Consider the following 27,870-nt stretch of genomic DNA (forward strand, 5'->3'; position numbering starts at 1 on the left):
CCTGTAGCCTTCTCCAAGTCACTGCTTCCTCTCTAGTAAGCCTTTTATGAGCCGCTGGATAGTGGCGTCGTTGCTTTCTGTAGTGCGCGAGCATGTCGGAGTACTTTCGTGGTATTGGCTCCTCTTCGTTTTCGGAGTCCGAATATCGAGCAAGAAGGACAAAACTTTTAGGATACTAAGAGACATTTCATTCATATTGAACAAGGTTGGTCACAGTTAATACATTTCAAGCAGACATTTTTCTGCATTCAGTTTGCTGCTACATTATATGGATCTATAATAACGAATTTGCGAATGTATCGAAGTATCTTAAGATACAATTGGCAAGTATCGTATCGGACACAATTATTGCGGCAGTATCTTGTATCTGTATCTCAAATACGTTTTGCCTGAGTATCTTGTATCGTATCGCGATACAATTTCAAAGTATCTTTGCCCAGCCCTGTATATATATATATTGTAGTGAGGAAGAGAAAGAAGAGCTTCCGCGTCTGTTGTTGCTGTGCACGCGATCTACCTTCGGCTTCTGCCGGTGCTATTCCTCGACTGTTTAAGACGTCGCCGTCGCACAATAAATCGTCGTACGACATCTGGTGGAGGTTGCTGGAATCCCTGGCCTCAACCTGGAACTTCGCAACCGAACGTTGCCAGCTGTTTCAAGCACTATGACCGACGCTGTTGATAATCAGCCTGAAGCCGCCGCCCCTCCCACCAGCTGCGGCGCCGTCCAGCGGCAACGCGACCCTCCAGTCTTTAGCGCAGCAGGTGAGACTGACGCAGAAGACTGGCTTTCCATCTATGAGCGCGTCAGCGAGCACAACAAATGGGATGACCCGGCCAAACTACGTGCGGTCATCTTCTATCTCGCTGACGTTGCGAACCTCTGGTTCCACAATCATGAGCGTCAATTACAGACCTGGTCCGCTTTCAAGACAGCATTCACGGAAGTCTTCGGCCGCCCCACCTTGAGAAAGCTCCGCGCTGAGCAACGTCTACGCCAACGCGCTCAACTGCCTGGTGAGACGTACACCAGCTACATAGAGGATGTCGTGGACCTTTGTGCCCGCGTCGATTCCTCGATGAGCGAAGAGGACCAAGTGAAGCATGTCCTCAAAGGCATCGAAGACGACGCATTCCAGATGCTTCTTGCGCGAAACCCTACTTCTGTCGCGGCCATCGTCACCCTTTGCCAGAGCTTCGATGAGTTGCGTCGACAAAGGGTCCTTGCGCGCAGCGCTGTTGCACCTGCCAACTCGCTCTCGGGTCTCACGCTTGCCGCCAACCCGGCGTCCGATATATCCCTCTCCGACAAGATTAAGGACTTCATTCGTGAAGAGGTGGCGCGCCAACTGTCCATGCTTCCGCTAGGAGATCGCCCTGTACAGCCTGCCACACCTTTGGCTGATCCCATCAGAAGGGCCATTCGCGAGGAGCTTGCCGAGTCTCTACCTTTGGCTCAACCATTCGCTCCCGTAGCTGCACCTCTGACTTATGCTGCAGTCGCAGCGCGACCTGCGCATCAGACCGTCGCATTTCCTGCCGCGATGCGACCACGAACATCTCCCCCTCCTTTGTCGCCCCAAGTTCCACCTCGAAGCCATTTTCAGAACCCCTGGCGCACACGGGACAACCGACCCATATGCTTCGCTTGCGGTTTCGCCGGCCACGTCGCACGCTTCTGCAATCGTCGCATGCCTTCTGCTCATCCAACTGTTGCAGTACCTGGATACGGCTACTCGAATGATGATACCGCTAATGCCATGCGTTCCAACCCAGACTTTTCGCCGCTACCGCGACGTCCTTTCGCCAACCATCGATCACCCTCCCCACGTCGTCGCTCGCCTTCGCCCTTACGTCGTCGCCAGTCGCCCAGCGAGGGAAACTAGCTGCTGCAGTTCCGCAGGCACGAACTGCAAGCTTCGCGACTTCTACAAGGCCTGCACAGTCGCCGCGCAATTTATTGGACGTTATAGTTGAAGGAACTGCCGCAATAGCGCTTATTGATACTGGGGCTGCCGTTTCTGTCATCGACGAGAAGCTTTGTAGAAAACTGCATAAGGTCACCACGCCGCTATCTGGCATGCTACTGCGCACTGCAAGTACACAGCATGTAGCACCGCATGCTGCGTGCACCGCGAGAGTGGTCATTGACGGCGCTGTATACGTTGTCGAACTTTTCGTGCTCTCTTCATGCTCCCATGAACTCATCCTCGGTTGGGATTTCTTGTCGCAACATCGGGCCATCATAGACTGTGCCAGAGCCGAAGTGGCGCTTTTCCCATTCTCTGGATCCGTACTGCCCGACCCTTCTGCAACTAAAGCCGCAAAGCTCACTGTTGTATCCAACACGGAAGTACCGCCCGAAATGTCGGTCCTTGTGCCCGTATCTTGCTCCGCCGCGACCGACGCCACCGTACTCTTTACGCCGTCGCCTATTTTTCTGCGTCGGAAGGCTCTACCTCTCCCGTTTGCCGTTCTTGCCACTGAATCCGGATTATCATCTATGCTTGTCTGCAATCCGTTTAAGCACCCAGTAACCTTACTGCGCGGAGAATCACTAGGTCGTGTTCAGCCCATTGACCCAATTCACATCCTTGAGACTTCTGACGACACGCCCTGTTATCAGCTCGACGCCCTTACTTCCTCCGAGCATTGCACCTCACCATCACTGTCTTCGCCGTCGTCAGACGTTCTTGAAGCCGCCTTGGACGCCGATCTGCCGGATTCATACCGCCGCCAAGTCCTCGCCCTGCTTCAAAAGTTTCGGTCATCGTTTGATTGCGACCAACCATCCTTGGGACGTGCGGCGAGCATCATTCACAGCATCCACACTGGTTCCCACTCTCCATTACGCCAGCGCCCATACCGCGTGTCGGCAGCGGAACGACGGGTAATTAGCGAGCAAGTCGACGATATGCTGCAGCGTGGCGTCATTCGCCCCTCCCACAGTCCTTGGGCGTCTCCTGTGGTGCTAGTACGCAAGAAGGACGGGTCAATCCGCTTCTGTGTGGATTATCGTCGGCTGAATAAGATCACTCGCAAAGATGTCTATCCGCTGCCTCGGATAGATGATGCCCTCGACTGTTTGCAAGGCGCGGAGTACTTCTCGTCTCTGGATCTTCGCTCGGGCTATTGGCAAGTGCCCATGGCTGAAAATGACTGCGAAAAGACAGCTTTCGTCACACCTGACGGTTTGTACGAATTTACCGTCATGCCTTTCGGCCTGTGCAACGCGCCCGCAACCTTCGAGCGTATGATGGATACAATCCTTCGCAACTACAAGTGGAAAACATGCCTCTGTTATCTTGATGACATCGTCGTGTTTTCGGCCGATTTTCCAACGCACCTCATTCGCTTGGGTGAGATACTTACCTGCCTCTCCTCTGCAGGCCTCCAACTGAACATCAAAAAGTGCCGTTTTGCTGCCCGTCAGTTAACAATATTAGGGCACGTTGTATCAAAGGATGGTGTTCTTCCTGATCCCGCCAAGCTTCGTGCGGTCGCAGAGTTCCCCAAGCCCACTACTCTTAAGGCACTCCGCAGCTTCATAGGGCTCTGCTCTTATTTTCGGCGTTTTGTGCGCAATTTTGCAAGCATCATCGCGCCACTGACCAATTTGCTTACCGCAAGCAACGTCATCTCCGCGTGGTCAACCTCGTGTGACGAAGCCTTCGAGCAACTACGTCGCCTACTAATTTCTCCACCGATCCTTCGTCATTACGATCCCACAGCCCCTACAGAAATACACACGGACGCCAGCGGCATCGGACTTGGTGCAGTCCTAGCGCAACGGAAAGACGGCTACGACGAGTACGTTGTGGCGTATGCCAGTCGCACTTTAACGAAGGCGGAAAGAAACTACTCCGTCACAGAAAAGGAATGTTTAGCCATCATTTGGGCTCTCGTCAAATTTCGTCCATACCTCTACGGTCGCCCTTTCGACGTTGTTACCGACCACCACGCCCTTTGCTGGCTGTCCTCGTTAAAAGATCCATCAGGACGGCTCGGGCGTTGGGCGCTTCGCTTACAAGAACACGACATCCGCGTTGTCTACCGATCGGGAAGGAAGCACTCTGACGCCGATGCGCTTTCCCGATCGCCGATACCTGTCGACGTGGCCTCCGCATCGATGTCTTTTGCATCCGTGTCCCCCATCAACGTCGCTAACATGCCCGTCGAGCAGCGAAAGGATCCATCCCTTTCAGCTATAATAAACTTCCTCGACGACCCAAACACTACACCCTCTTCTCGAACACTTCGTCGCCAAGCCGCTCACTTTGCTCTGCATGACCGCATCCTTTATCGGCGAAACTATTTAACCGACGGTCGCAAGTGGCTACTCGTGATTCCCCGGCACATGCGTTCTGAAATATGCGAATATTTTCATGCTGCCCCTCATAACGGGCACGCCGGTGAGCTGAAGACGTATACTCGGCTACGACAACGTTTCTACTGGGCCGGAATGTATCGCTTCGTCCGCCAGTACGTTCGAGCTTGTACAGCATGTCAACGACGAAAAGTTCACCAGCGGCCTACTGGCGAGTTACAACCGCTGCCCTGTCCGGCTCGTCCCTTTGATCGCGTCGGCATAGACCTATATGGTCCTCTTCCCTGCAGCTCCTCGGGTAACCGATGGATAATTGTAGGAGTCGATCACCTCACGCGCTACGCCGAGACCGCAGCACTTCCAGCCGCTACTTCGCGCGAAGTCGCATTCTTCATTTTGCGGAACTTCGTTCTTCGGCATGGAGCACCACGCGAACTGCTCAGTGACAGAGGGCGCGTGTTCCTTTCCGAAGTAATACAAGCCCTTCTCGCTGCATGCAACATCGTCCACCACAAGTCTACAGCCTACCATCCGCAAACGAACGGCTTGACGGAGAGGTTCAACCGTACTCTCGGCGACATGTTGACTATGTACGTCGCCTCGGATCATAGCAACTGGGACACTGTTTTGCCGTTCGTAACATACGCGTATAACACTGCCACACAAACTACCACTGGCTTTTCGCCGTTCTTTCTACTATATGGACGAGAGCCCTCCTGCACATTGGATACATTGCTTCCGTACCGACCCGACACTTCCGAGTGCACAACGGTGTCTGAAGCGGCCAAATACGCAGAGGACTGTAGGCAGCTTGCGCGTACACTTACGACCACCGCTCAAGGTCGCGAAAAGCTGCGGCATGACAACGAATTGTCTACACAAGATTTTGCGACCGGTTCACTCGTTTGGTTGTCGGTCCCACCTCACAGTCCTGGACTTTCAACGAAGTTTCTTCCTCGTTATGATGGCCCTTACCGCATAATCGACCGCACATCCTCTGTTAACTACGTCGTTGAACCTGTGACGCCATCCCACGACCTCAGACATCGCGGTCGTGACACGGTGCATGTCAGCCGACTCAAGCCATATTACGACCCTTTGATCCTACCTGCGCCGTAGTCGCCAGGATGGCTCCTTTTCAGTCCCGGGGCCATTGTAGTGAGGAAGAGAAAGAAGAGCTTCCGCGTCTGTTGTTGCTGTGCACGCGATCTACCTTCGGCTTCTGCCGGTGCTATTCCTCGACTGTTTAAGACGTCGCCGTCGCACAATAAATCGTCGTACGACATCTGGCCATTGTAGTGAGGAAGAGAAAGAAGAGCTTCCGCGTCTGTTGTTGCTGTGCACGCGATCTACCTTCGGCTTCTGCCGGTGCTATTCCTCGACTGTTTAAGACGTCGCCGTCGCACAATAAATCGTCGTACGACAATATATATATATATATATATATATATATATATATATATATATATATATATATATATATATATATATATATATATATATATATATAAACTGTCGTTTCATCGTTTCATTTGCAACTCTACGCCAGTTCGCTGAATATTTCACAAAGCATGAAATGCCATGGCTTAACGCGGTTAAACTAAGCTTGTAGAGCGCTAGCAGCAACAATAGCGGGAAGCATGCCGCACGTGACAGGAGTTTCACAGATTCGGGGTGTTGCGTGTTTAGAAAAAACGGAGACTATTTAGCGCACCATGAGTACAAGTGGTGGGGGGGGGGGGGAGGGTAATGAAACAAGCACCCACGGCAGCAGTGCTGTTGGAGCCAATTTCATGTGGATTCATTAACACAGCTCTCTTCTTTAAGACACGCAAGTGGGACAAGGTTTTCCCCTAACTTGTTCTTGATCTAGCCATCTAAACCTCGAATATATTTGTATTCATAGCAATCACAAGGCTACTTATCTAATGAGGCACGGAAGTTTTTGTCGAAAACTCAGAAATTAATCCAAAGATCGATTACGCGAAGTCAATATTCCTGCATACGCAAGCTCTTCTCATGCCAAAGATTTACCTGTAAGTAGCTACAGCTTACGAAATTCAGAGCTCTTCCACTACTATGAAGAAAGAAGCCATCGAAGCTGCGACTATGGCTGGACTATGACACATTAAGTGAACCCGGTTGTTCAAAATTATTCGGGAGCCCCCTTACAGCAATGTTGTGTCTCACAGTCAGGTTGCTATTAGAAATCGTTGAGCAGAGAACGTCACTGGAACCGACTTTTCTGCAATTGGTCTTGTCTTCGTCGGGCTGCTGCCATGACGAAGACGAATCCATTGTGAAAGCGTTGGCAGCAGTGACCTTCCCCGTTCTACTATTTTTCATCACTACACGTATCCATCCCCTGAACTTCAATCGAATTGTTTCAGTTCTGGCACGGAAAACGGCCGAACTTAAAAGTTCATCTGGCATTTTTTTTCTGCACGCGGATCCAACAGCTCGTTAAAGCTTGGAAGAAGTAACATAAAATTCTCTAAATTTTATAAATAGTGAAGGAAAAAAACAGCGCTAAAAATGGACGAGGACTAAGGAAGAAAACACGACACAGGGGCTGCGTCGTGTTCTCTTCCTTAGTTATCGTCCATTTTTAGCGCTGTTTTTTTCCTTCACAATGATGAATCACCAACTAGCCCAAGTTTCCGTTCTAGTTAGACAACTAATGAATTTTAACCATTCTATTGTAATATTAGATGTGGTGCAAGATGTGTATTAGCGAGCTTCAGACAATTATACACCTCATTGGCCCTCAGGCGGCGCAGTTGTCGATACCTCTTGTGAGGCTTCTGCAAGCAACGTTCATCGTTTTGGACTAAATCAGTCTTCATTCCATCTTGGAATGAAACAATGCCAGCTGCGCCATTCTTTTCCATTACTGACAACGACAGCGCAGCAAGCTGGATAGCTCCTCCTTCGCCGCAATGGCAATACCGTGAAAACAATGCAATTAAGTACAGCGACGTCACACTTCACGTGCAAGTGCTCTACGGTTTCGACGCAGACTTCGAGTATTTTTTTTTTACAACGTTTGAAAATATTTCGATGTTTCAAGTAACAATCAGCATCCTTTCTCCTAAATTAAGAGGGCCCTAAACAATACACCGTTAACCAACTGATTGATCATTTTTTTGGAAATGAACTTTAAAAGCGGGGCAGTTTAGTCTCTGTATAGAGATTGGTGGGCGTCAGCATTTGTGGATTCACCCTTCTTTTTGTTTTTTTACGCAGCAATTTTTCGGCAATACATTTGCCACTCTTCTATTATGGACGTTTGTGCCCAATTTTGAGCCTCAAACAAAGCTTATCTATTCAAAACGCAGAGGGATTCGAACCAGCGACCTATGGATGTCCATAGCAGGCAACCTCTACAGTCCCCCGCTCTGCCAACCGAGCTATTGACGGGGATAACTCCGCAATGCCTTCTTGCTACCGCTACACCGCCACAGCTAGTGCGCTGCATAAAGCCTGTTATACGTGCAATTCGTATAGTTACATTTGACTGGACATTGCGTGGTATCGGTGCCAGCTTGCGCCACATTTATTGTTTAGTGAATGTCGATGTAGATCCTAAATTGTTTGGCTCACACCCACCCTGGGGGATTCGCCAAGAATCGGGTAGTTTGGATAAAATATTTAAAATATAGAAAAGAGCATACTTTTTTTTTTTTGTTTAATAAGATTTGATTATTAAAAATTATTTTTTTAAAAAAGAAAAGGTGGGTCGAATCGATTCTTAGCGAAATGGAATTATTTTAATACCACAAAAGAAAATATAACAGAGCCTATTTTGGTTGACTATGAAGTTTTGAATTCGAGGTTATTGTGTAAATCTCACTGACTGTGCTATGAAATCTAGAACAGCCTCGCAGACTTTCCCGTCGCTGTTCCCAAGTTGCAGTGCACCTAGGTATAGTAAGTTCGAAGGGGTTAAGTGTAATCCAATGGTGCGCGACGACGTTTCTAGAGATCTCATTCTTAAAGTGGAAAACCTTCGACAAGACATCAGAAAGTGTTGCATTGTTTCATCTTCCCTACAATAAGAACAAAATGGGGAGAGTGCGAAACGAGCTTTGTATAAATAAAATCTCAGTGATGGTATACGTCAGCGTAGCCTAGTAATTATAATCCAAAACGACTTGTTACCCAAGCAATAGCAATCATTACTTCAAGGCCTCGAGTATGACACAATGTACTTTTACAGAGCGTATATAAGTGATTGAAATTCGCGGAATTTCTTAGAGACGATATACTGAATTCTCGCATCATCATTTGCCTCCGAAATTTAGCTGCCATATACGATAAAAGCTGATGTAGGAGAATATTAATAGCTGGTCCTTCTAACGACACCTTCGCCAGTGCATCCGCCTTATGGGCCTCAATGGCCAGGTACCCATACTAAGCGAACATAGGTTAAATGATCCGGTACTAGGGATCGGAACACTTTCAATACTTTCGAGTCACAAGATGGCTTGAGCGCACTGCACAAGGATCAAGTGTCCGTTAGTACTACTGCGGAGTTTGTTTGTGTGGTCAGTTTACGAAGCGCCAATACTACCGCTAAAAATTCTGCGATTAGGATGGGTGTACAATTTGGAATGCCCAGGGAAAACGACCAATAAAGAATAGGGTAGTATATACCGATGACATTCTTTTCTTCTCTTTGCGATGCGTCCGTAGCACTGACGACATTGTCTTGCATTCTTAGCAGGTAGTGCTGTGGAGTAGCGCTTAACATTTTGCTCGGTAGGTCTTTCGCACTATTAGGCGCCCCAGCCTACTCCTTCTTATTATTTTTATTGCAGTAGTAGTATTATTATTCGTATTATTTTCAATATTATTATTAGTTCCTTTTCGTATTCTGTTGAGCTCCTCTTCTCTTCTCGGTGCTCGGAGATCCGCCCGACTGCCCTTTCGTACGCCACTTACACATTATTTCCGTCATTTTTTTTTTGTGGGGAGGACGGGGGCTGAGGGGAGAATCATTAAAAAAAATGTGTTCCTTAAGATACTGGTTGCAGTCGGGCTGTACACCGCCGTGAAGGCTGTGCGACTACAGTTCTCACTCTCTCCCTCTTTTTCTATTTAGTTGTCTGCATTCCTTTACCTCCAGTGCAGGGTAGCAGACCGGCGCTCATTTAGTCGACCTTTCTCCATCTCACTCGCTCCCTTTTACAAGCTTAGCGCGAACACCTCATTCACAAAGCTGCGGGAAGGGCGGCAGAATTACTTCAAGCGCGCAACTCAGTTTATCTCCTTGCTTTAGGTTAGAATAGAAGTTAGAATAGAAACCGCAACACCAGAAATGTCATGAGGAGAGTGCAAAAAGCAGCACAGACGTGTGTATTGCAGAGGTTTAGGAATTAACATGATGCGAGTGATAGACTAACGAAATATTTGTGGCGCAAACTGAGAACGAGGAAAAAAAAACGAAAGAAGACAGGTTGAGGCGCCGACTATCATGTCTCCTCTCGTTTTTTCCTCGCCCTCAATTTGCGCCACAAGCCTTTCATTAAGCTACGCACCAACTCGCCCTGCAGCATTACACTCTGACTGATAGACTTCTATTTCAGCCTCTTTGCATTTGTTTGAGTCTGCGTTCGGCCAGCACAAAGGTAAAACAGGTAAATAAAGTAAAAGAGCTAAAACCTTTGCGCATGAGCAGCTGTCAGCCTTACTCATGGAACATAAAAATTAAGAAAATTAGAATTGTTTGTAAATCAACGATTATGAGAAAGGGGTATATAGACACAGAATATTGTGAATTGGTGCAAGTAGCAATAATAATAAACGAGAAACGGGGTCAATCGCACAGAGAAATTGTGACGCAAGCCGCAGCAAGGCCATTGTCCAGTCGAACTTGTCTTGCGTAACGCCGCAGGCTTCCGCGTACGTATACAATGCAACGCGGGGGCTCTGCCGGCGTAGCGGTAGCAGGAAAGCATCGGCGACCGCATGCCCCGTCGATAGCTCAGTTGGTAGAGCGGTGGACTGTAGAGGTTTCGTGCTATCGGCATCCATAGGTCGCTGGTTCGAATCCGGCTCGACGGAGTAATATTTTTTAATTGAAGGTGAGCCTTCTAAAAAAGATTTCGTTTTGATTGGAGCTGGAGAAGTGGAAAAGAAAGAGACAAAAATGGTATCTGGTGTGGGAGTAGATTTCTAATGGCGAGGAACTTGCTGAATGAAAAGCGGAACACAAAGAGGTTCCAGTTGTAAATTCAGAGGACCACAAGATGTTATACCGATGCTACATTAATCATCTGAAAGCGTCTTTATAAACGGAAGGTAGTTTGACGCAGGTACAGCATTTCTTTTAAAAAGAGTTTACACCACGCAATTAAAAAGAAACGAACTTTACTGCAAATCAGGAAAAGAAAACTTGCCTTAAGTTCGATTCCATTACCTCATCAGCACATTTATTCATTAGGGCGTCACATTGAAGGCGCGGCTTCGATTGCGGGCCACGGTGGCCGTCTTTGTAAGGCGGCGAAATGCAAAGAACACTCGTGTGCTTCGAATTGGGTGCACGTTAACGAAGCCCACGTGGTCGGAATTAAACCCAGTCCCCCACTGCAGCGCGTCGCATAATCAAATGGTGGTTTCGGCACGGAAAACCCCCGCAATTATTATTTATGCTATTATTATGGCGCCACGTATTTCAATCTATTCTCTCAGAGTAGCGCCATTTTGGCGAACGAGAAGCCCTCCGTTAAAAGCGCAGTTGCTGTCGTTAATGGAAAGGAGCAGCCCAATTAACCCTGTATGAATGCATCACGGAATGAAGACTAACAGTTGAAAACAAGGGGGATGAACGTCGTCTTCCGAAGCTTCGCAAAAGTAGCCTGCAACTGTCGGCAAGTGCATTATTCATCAAGTGCGACATAGAATCTGAGTGCCGTCATGCTATATCCGGAAATGCAAGGCCATATATGATATGCATCTAAAAACACGAGGGATCACTCTAAGCGAGGGTAAATTTCAACTTGAGCAAGACATGCAATGTGCCATCCACTCAGCGTCAATCCCGCACACGGTTCACCATCTTCATTCCTGTACCACGGAGGAATTGAGGAGCCGATAATGATTGTACGATAGACACCATATAAACCCCGAACAAAAAATGCCGGTTAACCTGAACGATGCTATCGAGATTGCTTGACCATCTATGGGCACCATAGCAACGACTTTTAGTTAAAGGGACACTAAGGGCAAATAACAATTTATGTCAGAGTGAAAGCTCAATGTATGACAACGTCTAAAACGGCAATATTATCAACAGCAGTGCTGTACTTACCGAGAAATTAAGCTAAATGTATCACACGATGAGCGCCACGAGTGGGACATTTTGGAAGTGTTCCCGATGACGTGTGAGAGACCGACTACAATTAATCACTAGTAATCAAACTAGCTGCAATAAAGAAAAAGAACCTTCCGTGCATCAAGAGGCGTAAAAAATACTGCTTGTTGGTTTCTGTTTGATTCATGGAAAAAAGAACCTCTTTGCATTGCCATGGGGAACGGCACGCGTGGTCCAAAGGTCCGTTTTCGCCGAACTGCGCTTCGCCCGGCACCCTGCTTCGCTCACGCGGTCGCGACTCAGTGGTAGTTTCGGTATCGCGCACTGCCGCGTGTGTTTTGCACACTCGTGAAAGTCGCTCTGACAGAAAGTTGGACAAAATGCCGCATGCATGTGATATTGCCGGATGCCCGAATGGGGCTCGCCCCCAGTGCACGCCGCAGCGCAGTGAAGGCGGGCAACGTTGGGCACCGCAACAGTGACGTGAGAAAGATCGCTTTCAGGCGGGTGATTTGAAGTGCGCTAACGCGATGCGTACCACTAAAACGTGATCTTATTTCAAAAGAAGCACTTTGCACAAAAGTAGCAGTACGAGGTTTCTGGACCGCTATTTCAACAATCAACGTCGACTTAATATTTCCTTTAGTGTCCCTTTAAACAACACTCATTTTGTGAACTCCGGTTTAGTAGAGCTTGAACCAAAACTACCGCGTGCCTCATTAGTTATAATGGAACAGGAAAAGTATAACTTATCAGACAGTTGAAGAAGAGCTGCAACGCTGCAATGAGGAGTTCGTAAAACGCAAGTAATGACCCTTGCATACAGGAAGGAAGGACTACTGATTGAGTCGGCAGGATTTTGTAGTTAGGTTGCCATTATTTATACTACCTTTCTTATACAACCAGGAATAAGAGGCCGCGGATGACGCCCTCTTTACCTACTGCGATGGACCAGTTCAAAATCGTACCTCCTATAAGCTCGTGGAGAATACCTTGCTTTCTGTTGACGAGACATGGGCATTAAACAAGACTTGGTTTAGTTGGTTTATAGATAACTAGGGAAAAGCTGCATAGAAAGGACAAGGAAAAAGAAGACACAATACACTCGAAGAGTGCTGAACTTACATCTGAACTTTCATTGCAGCCACCACTCATTTTTACAGTGCACAGCAACGTGCCACATCTCCATACGAAACTGCCACGTGAAAAAGCTGCAGAAAAGAAATCTATGTTATCACCCCACGTTTACATGTAAACTTGAATGTCACCATGCGTGCGCAATCACGACGCTCAAGAAAACGGCAACAAAGTGAAACGGATACAAGGACTTAAAGGGGTGGTGCCACCATGTTTGTGGCTTGCGCGTTCTTTGCTGTAAGCGTTTCCTATAGCTCCAGGAAGCATGATGCACGCACTAAGATTCATGTATTCTCGCTAAATAATTTAATATCGCCTTTTGATGTGGACAACTTTCGGTTTCGGTTTCTGGGCGCCGAGATTGGGCAGTGACGTAGAAGTGTAGGAGGCTTGGTCACGTGACCGCACAATGCTGTGATGCACTTAGCCAGGAAGCGATCGAAACTCGGCGAGTGATGTAGCAACCGATGCTTTGCCGGTACTATAGTGATGTAGAATATATTCTAGTTCACTACAGCCGGTACGTACGTTGCGGAGGTGGCGGAGGTCCGGATGTCACTCACGTCACTACAGCAGACCTGGTGCGACGTCACTACAACTTTCGTTGCCTTTCCTATACAGTTACGTCAGAGTTGGCGCGCTAGCGATGGGTTTCTATCGGGAGAATGGGCATTTAGGTACACTTTGGAAGTGAATTAAAATATATTCTTAACGTTTGCTGTGTCCGACCCTTCGTGTGGAGCGTCCTTGCATACAGAGGAAACGCACAGAAGGCTTGTTATAGCCTCGAAATTTGATGGCACCGCCCCTTTAACGAAGAGATATAAATAATCAAGAAGACGATTAACAATCAGCAAACTCATTTTGAAGAAGAGATACCCCAACTTCGACATTGCATGTAAGTTAATCGATAAAATTAGGGAATGACCAACAAGGAAATGTACTAAATTAGGGGCCTCTTATTAAGCATAGCTAGCGGGCCGCAGTCACGAAATTTAGTCTCCCGATGGGCGGAGATAGGAAGAGGGGGGGGGGGGGGGCGGGGTTTGCGCGAAATGTCAGTCAGTTAAAGTTCTCATTTGAAAGAAGGCCCTTGCCATATCTCATATAATTCCTGAAGGGGATTTGATGTCAAGTTTCGAGAAAAACATTGAAACTGATCTCCGGAATGACCGAAAGCTCGACGCCGATTATGCTATTTACTGTTTTTGTTCCACGCTTATCGTTTATCACATAAAGCTTCCTCACGAAAAAAAAATGCTTGACACCAGTCCCATCTTTGTAGCTCATGAGGATACTTATTAAGAAAATGTAAAGGAAATGTGGGACGAAGACCGTCACGTGCGGGTCGGGCCACTAGCGAAAGGTCCGCGAGCCGCATGTTTGAGGCCCTGTACAAAAAGATTCTTTTGATACATTCAATCTCAGCATCAGTGAGTAAGACAGATGCCTTGCTGATGCAAGTGTCCCCTGCTTCCCTGATAATATCGCTGATTACACTTATAAGGCTCTATGTGATGATATGAAATAAATATGATTGGCTTTCTTTTTCTTTACAATGATTCATATATGTAACTGATAAAAGGCGATTATGCGTTATCTTTCTGCCCTGCTTCATAGTATGGCTCCAATATTATTGTTATCATTTATTATTATTTTGTTATGTAACCTTTTTTTACGTATTGTACACCTGTGTGAAAGCATGTATCACAATGTCTGTAGACCCTTTCAACATATCCCTGTAAAAATCACAGATAGAATTGACAGTATCACGAAAGAAATAAAATTCTCTGTGAGATATGACATCTTCAGAAAATGAGGTCTGGAGACGCTGAGACCTAAATGACCATGCAATATAAGGTTTACAAAGACGCACAAGATTACTGGAAGTGGATCTATGCATTGCAAGCGGAACACACAACGAAGTGTTTGTCTCTGTTTTTTATTCTTAAAAAAATAAAGAATAAAACAGTGAAGCAAAAAACTCGCCCAACGTGGGGCTCGAACCCACGACCCTGAGATTAAGAGTCTCATGCTCTACCGACTGAGCTAGCCGGGCGACAGTTGCCGCGACACCCGAATGTCACTTCTGTGGGCTTGCGTTATGCATCTCTAAGTTTTAAGTGAAAAGGCACTGGGTTTTCTATTTATGTACTCTAATCTTGAAACTATTCGACCACGTGGCTCAAGTTCGTTGTCCCGTGCAGTAGTCGCCGATGTTCAAGCGTATGACGTAGTTCGAGGCCAACACAGAGAACGTGGCAGCGTGCCAAGAGCACCGCCAACGTGTACCGTGTTCAGCAACTCTCGCGGTTGGCATGGCAACGCTGAAGTGGACGAGAGAAGCGCCGTTCGCGATAATTTTACCAAACGTTCGGACAGCGTTTGTTCAACGAAAATTTACCCGTGGCACAATTTCCCAATTTTTTTCCTCTTACTAAAGATTTTCTCCGGAGACATATTCCTGTCTGCGTTACATGCAATAAACTTAAAATCGCTTGCGTGAATGTCGACTCCAATGTGGTAGAAGCATCTCGGAATTGGATAGTTGTCGTAGGGTTCATCCTTTCACAGTTGGCTGATTGTAAAAAAATTCAAATAAATGTCTTATTTTAACTTAAGCATCTAGGAATAGAACTCCATGGAAATAAAATCCACCCACTACTCGGCTAATCCCCTGCATTAGGTATGAGCAATGGTCAGAGGAATGCAACGACAACGACAGCAACAACGAAGACGACGACGACTACCTGCAGCGCGAACAGACGAATACGAAAAGAGACACATGTAAGCACGGATTCCCCCGATACCATGGCATAGTCAGTCGAATGGCCACACGCTTTCGCCGAATACACTTTGGAATTTACAAAGTGTCCTTCAGTTTTTATTCCACGGAGACGAATGAATGAATGCACAACTTTATTTTTCCCTGGTTAACGGGAAGGGGGCAATGGGACAGAGGGTGGGGGGAAGACCTACTTCAAGTAGGACTCCGCTACCCTCTCAGCCCACTCCAGGATGGCCTCCTGAATGTCGGGCCTCGAGCTGCGCAAGGCAGCCTCCCACTGCTCCTCACTAGAAATTACGCGTGCCAGGAAATGAGGAAGAGGGTTTTTAGGGCAGCGCCACATGATGTGGTTTAAGTCTGCTGTAGAAGCGGCGCAGAATTTACAAGAAAGAGAAGGGTAACTGGAGGGATAAATGCGGTGTAGGAGGTAAGGGGAAGGAAAGGTGCGAGTCTGTAGCTGTCGCCACAGAATTTCGCACTTGCGCGGGGATTTGTGAATGAATGGCGGAAAGGTTAAACGTTCTAATCGGTAGTGTGTGCAGATGTCGTGGAATGAAATAAGCCGATCCCGCGCAGTAAACGGTGCCTCCTCCGTAGCGAGTTGCAACATGTCGGATGCTTGTAAACCGTTCCGTGGTAGAGGTATATACAGGTTCGCTGTAAAAAGAAAAAAAGCCGTACTTATAACGAAGATGTGCTGGCTTTTTTGCTCTGTGGTTTAACCAGAATGATACGTTAACTAGAAATATGCTATAATGCCAACATACGAGCTACACTACGAAGGAAACATCAGCAGCGTACGTTTCTGCTATTGGCTGCTCAGTGCTCCCTGACCCGGCGCCGGGGCCCATGCTTGTATCCTTTTTATTTGATTTCAAAGCACGACTGTGATTTTTATATAATTAAGTAAAGACCTGTATTTATATAAAAACAAAATGGCACACAGAACTAAATTTACAAAAACAAAACAGAAAAGTACCGGTTGGATTTTCGATCTGCCAATTGAGAGACCAGACCAAAAATGTTAAAAGTATACAGACTGGACTCTATATATACAGAAGAAGCCCGTTACGCCATCCCGCATTGATGAGGTCGAAACTTATTGATCTGCCTTCCATAAAAACCTAACTGTTAGACGTTGACGTGAGACAGTACGTACAAAGTGGACGATTCAGTGCGGAAGCATCTTGGAATTGGCTAGTTTGATTCACACAAAAGAAATTCTGCGGCGCGAATAAGACAAGGAGGACGAGCGCTGACTTTGAATTGAAATAATCACAAAAGTGGCATGTATATATATGTACGCGCATATAATCGAAAAATCCGAAGAAATCTGTTTCGTACTTCAGATGCATCGAATAGCTGTCATGCGCGTAATCTTTACTCGTCAACAAGAAACTTTTTAAAAGAAAGTTATGGCCAACTCTGCATACACACCACACACACTAGACAAATGGCAGCAAGCTACCCGACCTTCGAGTGAAAATACTTCTACGCGATGCACACACTGTCAGACGCTGTGCCGAGCAGATTTAGAATTTCGACATGCGCAGCTTTCTCAAAAGGCAGACGGCACATTCGACATCTTCTGCACGCCGACATGACAGCTCTAGGTAACTTAATAAAGTCTGACCATGAAGCACAGAAAGCTCTGGCAATATACGGTAGTCAAAGTGGCCTGTTTCGAGTGCTGCAGGGGAGGTCGACTGGCTCGTGCGATGGCTTGACATGAAGTTGCTCGTCGCCCATTAATCACCTTAGCCAGCCCCACATCGTCCCAAACAGCAGTCAAGAGTGGTCCTTTTCTTTCAATAAATGTCACATTCATTCATTCATTACTGATTGTGATAAAACTGTCAGTTGTTCAGGGCACGTGCTTTGTGCTTTATACACCTCGTCTTACCGTCCCTGCTGCGCTGCTCCTTGGACTAGACCCTTGCCTATTAATGTTTATATGCTTGTGCATCCTATGTATTTTGAGCAGTATAGCACACCTCCCTCCAGCCCCCCCCCCCCCTTTTTTCCGTAATAATGATTCCGTGGGTGCTGCAGCGTCTTTAAAATATTATAACACACACGTAAATATGGCTTCCGAAAAAAAAAATCGAGAATAAAATTTTACGATGTAAAAAAAAGTATGACAACGAAATCACGAAGAACACCTATAAGACAAGCTGCATTTTCTACTATTCCACGTAGGGGTATGAACCATCGAAGGTGGATAATTTCGCTAAGGAAACGATAACAATAGCCCGTAAAATTATCGCGGACGATGGTTTTCTCGTTGGCTTTAACGCACTGATGCTTACTGCTAGTGTTAGCGCAATGGGGATACGTTGTCGGTGCTGCTGGCACGATGCCACGCTCTCGACGTTTGCTTCCAGGTACGGCGCTTTGGAAGCGCGCCTATTACTGTGCGACACAATGAATTTTAGCCACGTGATCGAGAATCTACATGAGGATCGGGGCGAAAAATAAGTCTCGTGTCACTTGCATTACAAACGGAAAACATACTAGATGATGTTAGTACAGTTCGTCGTCAGTCGCCCGGCTAGCTCAGTCGGTAGAGCATGAGACTCTTAATCTCAGGGTCGTGGGTTCGAGCCCCACGTTGGGCGTGAAATTTTTTTCTATTGATTTTCTTATAATGAAAAACAATTGTAGTTTACTCATCGTGTCGAGCTGGAAGTCGCGGGTTCCATCTCAGCAGCGGTTGGCTCATATAAATGTAAAATGACAAAAAGGAACGCGCTTGTACTTAAGGTGCACGTTAAATAAACCCAAATAATCCAGAGCACCCCACCCATCACGTTGTGTATCACACAAGATCGTCCTCTTTGGCACGTGGAACAACGCAATTTAACAAAACAGTTTAACCTTTACAAGCTTAACAATTACAAAACAGTTTAACCTTTGTTTTTTGTTTTTTTTTTTTCAGCGTACCGGTTAGTTCAAAATTAGGGGTGTGCGAATATCATATTTTTCGAATACGAATCGAATACGAATATCCACCTTCGAATATCGAATCGAATATCGAATATTAAAGGCAAAATGCCCCCACACTAACAATATTTCATTTAACATGTAGCTATTTGAAAAAAAAAAACATTAACAGCCTGACTGGCAACACAACATACACTGCTATCTGCAGAACACAACGTCCAGGCTAGCACAATGCACCTCACAACACAACCAAATATCACGGCACAATGAAAGTAATGACTACATGTCATCATGAAGAAATATGAGTTGCTCCACATAATCAGGCAGCAGGCGCTCCCTTGTAACAGAGACATCCCCCCCCCCCTGCCACTGAAAAGGCACGCTCGCTTGGAACAGAAGTGGCTGGTATAGGGAGTTACATGGGGCAAAGCTTTGCCAGACTGGGGTATCTGAAGGTGCCTACAGTCCGCCACCAGTCACGTGGGTCACTGTCTTTCTTCAGAAGTGGTCCCGCATAGTGAACGAGTGGTAGTGCGGCACGTTACGGTCGCATAATATTGAAAATGTGCGGTTACATGATCGCCAACAGCGCTGCACGTCGGTGATGCACCAGCAATAAATCATACGTATTGGGGCGCTCGTCGCAGGCAGATATCGTGCCTCCGTGTACTTACGATGTGTATCGCTCCTCTAGGCAACGTTTCTAGCTATACGAACGCAGCAGAAATGTGGAAGACGAGTTATTTTATGCATGATAATCGAATCGCATATTCGAATTTTTCGAATATTCGAAACTTTTCGAATACACGATTTTCGAATCGAATGCGAATATTTCGAATGTAATATTCGACGAATATTCGAAACTTTCGAATATTCGCACACCCCTATTCAAAATAGCTCTAAGGATCACATAGATAAAAAAAGATGCTTTTACTAATGTCTTTCAAATAAAGTGTTCTCTAACTTTCAATGTCCTTCCCCCTCTCTTCTTTCCACTTCGCATTTTCAATCACGTTGTACATGCTCAGCATTAATTCCTTAAGTAAAATTCTTTTACAAAAGTGAACCAGAGCTTGCCGGAATCTTGGAAATGTTCCTGAAAATATAAGACAGTAAAAAACGCCAGGCCTGCGCTGAAACCGCAGCACAGTCACAGCAAAAGCTGGAAGAGCGGCGTTTCTAGAGCCCGTTAAGCTCTCTTGGGGCTTCAATACAAGTACACTAGAAAGGTACCCACTACGCCATAAATCACAATTTTTGTGTAGTTGGGAAGCACCTACTAAGCCATTATTCGTCATTCTGCGGAGAAGCGAGGCACCAGCTACACGTCTCTAAGGCATTATGTGCACTTTGTTGACGCGACGACTGATGTCGATGAAGAATTATGGCTCAGCCCTTCGTAATGGGTTGGAATCTTTAAACGGCCCACCAGTTAAATAATTTGCATTGGGTGACGCCCGGTCGCTATTTCCCTCCCCCGTCATGCTGTATAACATAAGTTGACGTGGGAGAGAAACGGGGAGGGGGGGCGAAGAACTTTACTGGGACCCCTAGGAAATGGATCACGCGCTTATGGGCTTCCTTGGCCACCAATACAAGTGCACTTGCGAGGAACCCACTACGCTATAAATCATTGTAATTTTACTGAGACCCCGAGGAAGTGGATCATGCGCTTATGGGCTTCCTTGGCAACCACTACAAGTGCACTTGCGAGGAACCCACTACGCTATAAATCACTGTAATTTTTTAGAAGTAGGGCCGCAGGCACTGTGCCATTTTTCGTCATTCTACGGAGAGCGTTGGTACCTGCTAAACGCATGTAAGGCATTATGCGCACTTTGTTGATGTTGCCTGTTGACGATGACGAATTACGGCAGAGCCTTTTGTAATGGGTTGGAAGCATTCAACAACCTACTCGTTGCGCAATTCGCATTGTGTGACGCCTGGTTACAGAATTCGCGTTGTGCGACGCTTGGTGCTTATTTTACTCTTCTACCACGCTATATTGCATATGCTAATGTGGTTCCTTTCCGGCATGAAGCCTGTATAGGACCTTTTTGCAAAGCAGTTTCAAGCACCGGCATGGCTCAGAGGTTGAATACTGGGCTCCCAGGCAGAGGGCCCAGGTTCGAACCTCGTTCCATCCTGGAATTTTTTTCTTATTTCGAGCGATACTGGTTACGGACACCGGCGGCGGCGGCGGCGGCGGCGGCGACGGACAACTACGGCGCCAAAAACGGCCGGTGAAATGATCTCATAACAGCTTTCGCTGTAAAATGTACGTACAAATAATTGGAAGTGTAGCTGTCGCACGATTGTTCCTGGAATGAACATGTAGACTATGTGGTTTCCAAAGCCGCAGCACCATTGAATTATGTTCAAAGATATTTGAGATGCGCAGATTCTCACCTTAGAAGCACGGCTTACCTCACTTGTACACGACCACTCTTAGTATAGGCCTGTACTCTTTGGGACCCATAACAAGTAGGTTTGATCAATGGGCTAGAGAAAATTCAAAAAAGAGCAGCCAGGTTTCTGTTGGGTAGGAATGAAAAAAAAAAAATTAAAGTTGTACCGAAATGAAAAGGAGTCGAACTGGGAATCACTGTCGTCCCGCCGTAAAAGATTGCGGCAGAAGCTTTTATATCAGATATTTAATAGTAAAACAGGAACTGAGAAGAAGATCAAGAAGGGAGCCGACGGATGGATACACGTTATAGGTTTCAAAACAGGAGAAAGTGCCTCAGATCAGGCTGGCCGACGTTTCGATAGGGGACCTATCTTTGTCAAAGGCGCCTTGTCATCCCTGGCGTGAACTGAGAAGGACATTTACTTGAAACAGCCAATTTATATATCAGAATGCACAGATCGCAATTACAAAATAAGGCAATGCCAGGCCAAGAATCTGTATGAAAATTCTTTTTTTGTTAAAACTATTAATCAGTGGAATTGTCTGACGACTAAGCAAGAGTGCAGGGTGAATAAACATTTATTTTCTTCAAATTTGTAGCCTCCCTGCTATATCGCCTTTAGGCAACTCGAGGAAATGTGTGAATAAAGAAAAGAAACAAAGAATAAAGACTTTCGTATCTGCTTTTTCTCGTGTCTCAAGGGCAAAAAAAAAAAGCAATTGAAGAAGGTAGTTACTCCGTCGAGCCGGATTCAAACTGCCGACCTATGGATGTCCATAGTGAGCAACCTCTGCAGTCCATCGCTCTACCAACTCAGCTATCGACGATGTGCACACCTCTTTTTGCAATCGCTACACCACGACAGTTCGTGCACTGCATGATGCCTGTGCTGTGGTGGACACGTTTGACAGGACAGTGGTCCCGGCGTGGCTTGCGCTGTTTCTACACGAATGACCCAATTTCTACACGACTGACTCCGATTCAGTGTTACTGCACTATTACGGCGAAAGCCTTTAATGCCTCATCAAACGTGAAGAGTGACCGTCGGCGTCCACACAAACGATGCAAAAAATCATCATGGCGTGATGACGTCATCCCAGTGTCGTACACGTTCCTCTAAAACAGGAACGAAAGCTCGTTCCTCGTTCCTTCCCAACCTTGGAACGAGTTCCCGCTACAAGTTCCTTTAGCATGAAAGGAACTCGTTCCAGTTAGATTTCAAAAATTGGAACGTGTCGTTACAATAACGTTACATTTGAATTTTTGATCAAAATATAGGGCCGGATAACCCTGAAGCGAATAATGTGAGCAATTTAAAGCTAACATTGAGCTACAAATATTTTACGAATTTGACATCCCCGGCAGTAGGTTATATATAGATAAAATGAATCTAAAGAAACGCTTCTAGACGAATTTTTAGGAGACCACCGGCCATACTACAGACATTTCTAACAGCAACTTTCGTGCTCGTCTATTACAAGTGCAACACATGGGGCACTTTCCATGTCAGTCTTCAAATTCGCCGTCAGAATAATGCGCTTCAGATATTCAAATAGAAATTCCCACACATGGACCAATATAAACAATATAAATAAGTTTCTTTCACAGGAAACCACACCGAAAAGAACAATACATAGGTGTTTACTGATTGCTGATTCAATATCGCAGTGTGAGTAGAAAATTATGTCCAGTATATGCATATTCGCAACTTAGTAAAATCCCTTGTTTGCGCTCAGCAAGAGTCGCATCTCGATGTTTTGTATCCGACAGAGGAACCTGTTTTCTCGTCAGCACTTCGTTGGCAATGTTGAATAGCCGTTCTATCAAGTGCTTGAGGGTACCGCCGTGTTGTACACAAATAGGGACAAGTCAACCGCGCTCGCCGTGGCGACGGCAGGCTCAGCGGGCGCAGCAATAATGTAGCGATGGATGTACGCGTACCGTTTATTGCATGACAGACGCTATCGGTGCGGCGGCTGTCGAACTGAACTATAATAAAGTTATAGAACGATAGCCGCGGAGATAACTCGAATGTTGAAGGGATGCTTGCCCAAGCGAAACCATCGAAGGCACCGGACAGGCGCCACTGTAGCACCCGCGTCCACAGCGTTTCGGTCCTCTTCCCCGCTATCCACTCATCCGGGTGTCAACAGACAGATTTGTTGATAGCTGCCGGCGGCATGCACGAGATACTAAAGGGACGATCGAGCCAGCCGCTAAAGACCACACGACAAGGGAAACATTTCCAGCAACTGGGCCGAAGCTTCGCAGTCGGCAGCGCGAGAACATAAAAAAAAAACACGGTTGATCCCTCCGTCATAGGAATCGGAATAACACGAAAGTAAAGCGTGCCCTTACAGAAGTAACTGAATGCTTACTGTACATTCATATAGGAGAGTTTGCACAATGTATATTGATGTCTGGCCGCTAATCGCGCCTTTTAACGTGTATGCACCCACTTTCATGATTGGTGGTACATCTCCATCCCGACGACTAACGTCCATGTTAAATGATTAAACAAACCCTTGTGGCAGCTGTAGTAGTTTACGGTGAAAGCGTAATCAGAGAACTAAGTTTGACAGCCATAAGAGCGTCGCATTTTGGATGCAGAACTTGGTCGCCGTCCCGCGGCATGTTAAAATGTGATTGAATACCACGGCCGGACTAGAGGGAGGTAAACGCAAAGCGCGTCGTGCCGCCCCGGTAGCCCGGCCTCGATTTTTCTCGAGGCGAGCGCGTGAGCATGGAACGCGGTGTTACAGCCAGGTGAGGCAGGCGCGCGTCGCAGAGCTATTTTTCGTTTGTATTAGCGTGATGCTGAACGAGGCCGACGCTTTTACGACGCTTGGGCAAAGGTCGCCACCTCGCGGTGTGTTAAAGCATTGACAAAATTCAACTTCTATTGAAAACGCACCGAATGGGACGGACGCGTAACGCGTTGCAGGTGCTAGTCGCGGGGCCACAGCAATGACGAATTACTTCACCTTACCACCCCCAGAAGTCAACGCCACCTAGCCGACCGGGAGAGTGGTAGATATAAAAGGCGCGTTCGTACGGCCTCCAGAGTGTGACCGTGGCGCAGTGGATAGCGTGCCCGGCATCTGTTGTTGCGGACCGAGTGGTCGTGGGTTCGATGCCCGTTGTCGGGTACCTTTTTTTCTTTGTAATCTGATTGTGTATATTTTTTCGACGTCATTTCCGTGACGGAAACACGTCACTGAAGTCTTGGTGGACCCCGGCATAAAACACTTTCGTGTTAAAAAAATCACAGCATATCCACGGAGTGAATGATGATGAGTGGGCGAAGCTGCGGAGGTTCATCGGTAAACCGTGAATCTTCCGTGAATTCTGCCCAGTACATCATCACCGACGTGAGATCGGGCGCGTTTATACTAAAGGTTCGATGAGTTATGACGACTTGCAGCTCACTTTAATTTTACATGTACGCTGTGAGTTTTCATTGTTTAGAAAACCATTGCTTTAGAAAACATCTGGCGTCTTTCGTTAGGCAGCTGGCGTCTTTTCGTTTTGCTTTAGAAACATCTGGCGTTCTTTCGTTTTGCTTTTACAAAACATCTGACGTCTTTCGTTGGTTTATTTCATCAATCAACGGCGTTTTGAACAAAATTTTTATTGTTTAATCACGTACAGGAGAAATCTCACCAGGCACTACCTTGGAGGTAAACAATGGCTGCTAATGGCAATGAGAGACAGAAGAAGTCGGCTTTTAGCTAACACTTACACTTCTACTTCTACTAACGTTTCCTACTGGAACATGCCAATGGCTGCTAATGGGGAATGAGAGACAGAAGAATTCGGCTTTTAGTTAACGCGCACGCTGCGAATTTTTTATTGTTCAACAACGCACAGGAAAAATCTCCCACCGGCACCACCTTGGAGGTCAAAGCGTAAGACTGATTACGCACTACGACTACTACGACTACGACTACGAGGGACGAACGGGTGCCGCCTTAAGGAGCTTCGCCCCTAAAACAAGAAACCGTCGGAAGAGTACGCCGCACATGGCAAGGCGCTCATTGCCAAGGGGTACAACAAAAGTGAAACTTCGCGACTGTTACGTTGGGGCCTAAGACCATTCATGCGCAGTGGGAGGCCACCGCGCGGAATTTCGGGGGTTAGAACGTAGGTGCTTCACTAACTTTCTGTGGCCTCTGGCGTTGTGATTGACTCCTCTGTACCATGCGCGTCAAACACCAGATTCGCGACGATGATTGGCGCCGTTCGAGGACTCCGCGGAACCACGCGCAGGTGCCTCGACTACGGTAAGTCGGCTCCCCCACTTTTCACTATGCCGACAAGGCCACGGGCACGCGCAGCAGAACCGCCCGAATACGCAGCACCCCTCCCCCTCCTCCATCCCCTACACACACAAAAGCTACTTTTGAGTTTAGTAAAACTTGTTCTTGGGCTAGTTGGTGCATGTTACAAGAGTTACTTTCGAGTTGGCCGAACAGAAAGTCACCGAAGGAAAAAATTGCGTGCCCTATACTGGCGGCAGCCTTACAATTGGGTTCGATGATTCTCGAATGTCAAGTAAATGTTCTCCAAGGTGTGTCTACACTCCAGAACGGCCCGTGGTTGCTGTCAGACTGGCTCTGAGAAAAATAAAAAACAAATCAGTTGTTCCTCCCGCGCGATGTTGGTCTTGCATCGCGCGCTTCCCTGCGCCCCCTGCGGGCGCCTTAAAGGGACACTAAAGTGCTAAACGATTTTTCTCATATTGGTAAAATACTCTTTCAGGATACCAAAAACACCACGCTTGCTGCGAGATGACTCTTAGTAAGCGAGAAAACGCACAAAAAAAAATGTGGGTGGCGACGCCACCTTGAAGTTTCCGCACCATTCGCCGTGACGTCACATGTTTGGCGGCGCCTACCAGGGACTACGTCGTTCGAAATCAGTAAAAATGAAGTACATTGTCCTCTGAGGGGGCCATAGGCTTTTCCTACCAAGTTTGGGGTAATTTTGCTGAGCCAATGGCGCCAAAATACGATAAATACACTTTGAAATCCATCACGTCACGCGGGGAGATCTCGGCGCAAAATTTACAAATTAAACTTTGAACTTGATTTTCTCCTCTATTAATAAACCTATGATGGCGAAATTAACGACATTAGAGTTCTCAGAGCACAATTTATCGGTCTAGGCCGATTCATTGTTTCTCTTTAGTGTCCCTTTAAAGTGAAAACCAGGATGCAGCATAGTCAAGTGACAGGTGAGCGGTAGATTCTTGCGCTTCACGCGGTCGTCAATCCACCCTGTTCTGCATGATGGGCTGTGTGCGGGCGCCTGTTCAATGCCGAGGAACGTTTACAGAAGGAAAGCCGTTCCCTATGCCGTTCCTGCGTAAATGTAACGAGTTACCGTTACAGTTACCCCGATCCTCAATGGAACGGTGGCGTTCCTCCGTTCCTCCAAGAAGGAACTAGTTCCTGGAACGTCGTTCCTTGGAACGCCGTTCCGTACAACACTGCGCCGTGCTCCCTACTGGGCTGCAGAAATAAGCGTCTTTTCTTCCTTACGACCACCAACAACCAACATTTCCCTTCGTGTTACCAGCGCGGCAGTCACGTACGTGACATGAGTTGATGTTTCGAGGCTCGCGCGTCCGCTGGCTCGCGGCTCTCGCCGACCGATGGACACAGGGTTGCCTTTAGCAGGTTTTGAAATGGAGCCAGAACTTAAGCTAAAGGTAGCCAATGTATCCATGCCATTTAATAATATCGCCAAATTTGTAGCCAACTAGAACAGAGGCAGTATGACGAGTAGAGTCTTTAGTATTGATCAGGTCTTTGAATAAGAAAGCCCATGAAATAAAGAGCTCAATTTTTTTCCTATTGCTCGATGTTCGAACCACAGATAAGTTGCGGATAAATAAGCAAATTATAATGAATTTATTGTGCCTACACACAGTTCATGTAGAAAAGAAAGAGTTCTTGCTAGATACTATATATTAGAACATTCCACCCTGCAAGAGAGTGGGAAGTATAAACGTTGAAAAAGATTTTCCTTGAAGCTGCAGACCGAGTCTGACTAGTACAGCTTACACGGTACAAGTCCAACTTCAGATATACAGTGAAATCTGGTTAAAGATGAACACAATAGCTTCATTCTGGTGTGGATCCGAAATTTTGTCAAGTTTACACGAGAACACGAACTGCGCATCAGAACTATTCGTAGAAATTTGCGCGTAATATCAGCATAGACGGCGGACAGCATGAGCAGCGTTCTTGCCACATGTTTACCAACATGCACACACCTCTAATACTCCGCATTTGCAGACGCGCCAAGCGTTGGGTAAAGGTGACTCGATGCACACCAGCATGCTGGTGGGTGGAGGACGCCCGCGCGTCGGCAGAAACGTCAGAAAAGATTCAAAACAATTTATTAAATGCGAAGCATTTCTTAGCGAACTTCTGCGACTTTGAGCGTATCTATCTATCTATCTATCTATCTATCTATCTATCTATCTATCTATCTATCTATCTATCTATCTATCTATCTATCTATCTATCTATCTATCTATCTATCTATCTATCTATCTATCTATCTATCTATCTATCTATCTATCTATCTATCTATCTATCTATCTATCTATCTAGCCGCCTACGACTTTGTGCTCTCCTGGTCGCTTGGTTAATCGAATGTACACCAAAATTGGTATGGCGTAACATGACTGTATGACGAACATAAATGACAAGTCATAACATGAAAATCATGACACGCATGTCATGTACAGCATGATTTACATACCACGCTCATGGTGCGCTGGCGGCCGTTTTGCTAGCTTGATATACACCAAAATTGGTATCTTCCGACATGACTGTGTGATGAACATAAATAACACGAGTTAACATGAAAATCATGACACGCATGCCATGTACAGCATGACTTACGTGCCACGCTCATGGGGCGCTGGCGGCCGTTT

At 46.6% G+C, this 27,870-nt stretch overlaps 3 non-coding genes across 3 annotated transcripts; 2 read left to right on the plus strand and 1 right to left on the minus strand.

Annotated features, from left to right (window-relative positions):
- Nucleotides 1-10,302: 10,302 nt before the first annotated feature.
- Nucleotides 10,303-10,393, plus strand: Trnay-gua (transfer RNA tyrosine (anticodon GUA)). The gene is given in 2 exon segments: nucleotides 10,303-10,339; nucleotides 10,358-10,393. It is a non-coding gene; the product is annotated as a tRNA-Tyr (tRNA).
- A 4,372-nt stretch (nucleotides 10,394-14,765) lies between these two features.
- On the minus strand, nucleotides 14,766-14,838 carry Trnak-cuu (transfer RNA lysine (anticodon CUU)). The gene has a single exon. It is a non-coding gene; the product is annotated as a tRNA-Lys (tRNA).
- Nucleotides 14,839-18,112: 3,274 nt separating this feature from the next.
- Nucleotides 18,113-18,185, plus strand: Trnak-cuu (transfer RNA lysine (anticodon CUU)). The gene has a single exon. It is a non-coding gene; the product is annotated as a tRNA-Lys (tRNA).
- Nucleotides 18,186-27,870: the final 9,685 nt, after the last annotated feature.

Source organism: Rhipicephalus sanguineus, chromosome 4 (genome assembly GCF_013339695.2).
Source record: "Rhipicephalus sanguineus isolate Rsan-2018 chromosome 4, BIME_Rsan_1.4, whole genome shotgun sequence".
In the NCBI taxonomy this organism is placed as follows: Eukaryota; Metazoa; Arthropoda; class Arachnida; order Ixodida; family Ixodidae; genus Rhipicephalus; species Rhipicephalus sanguineus.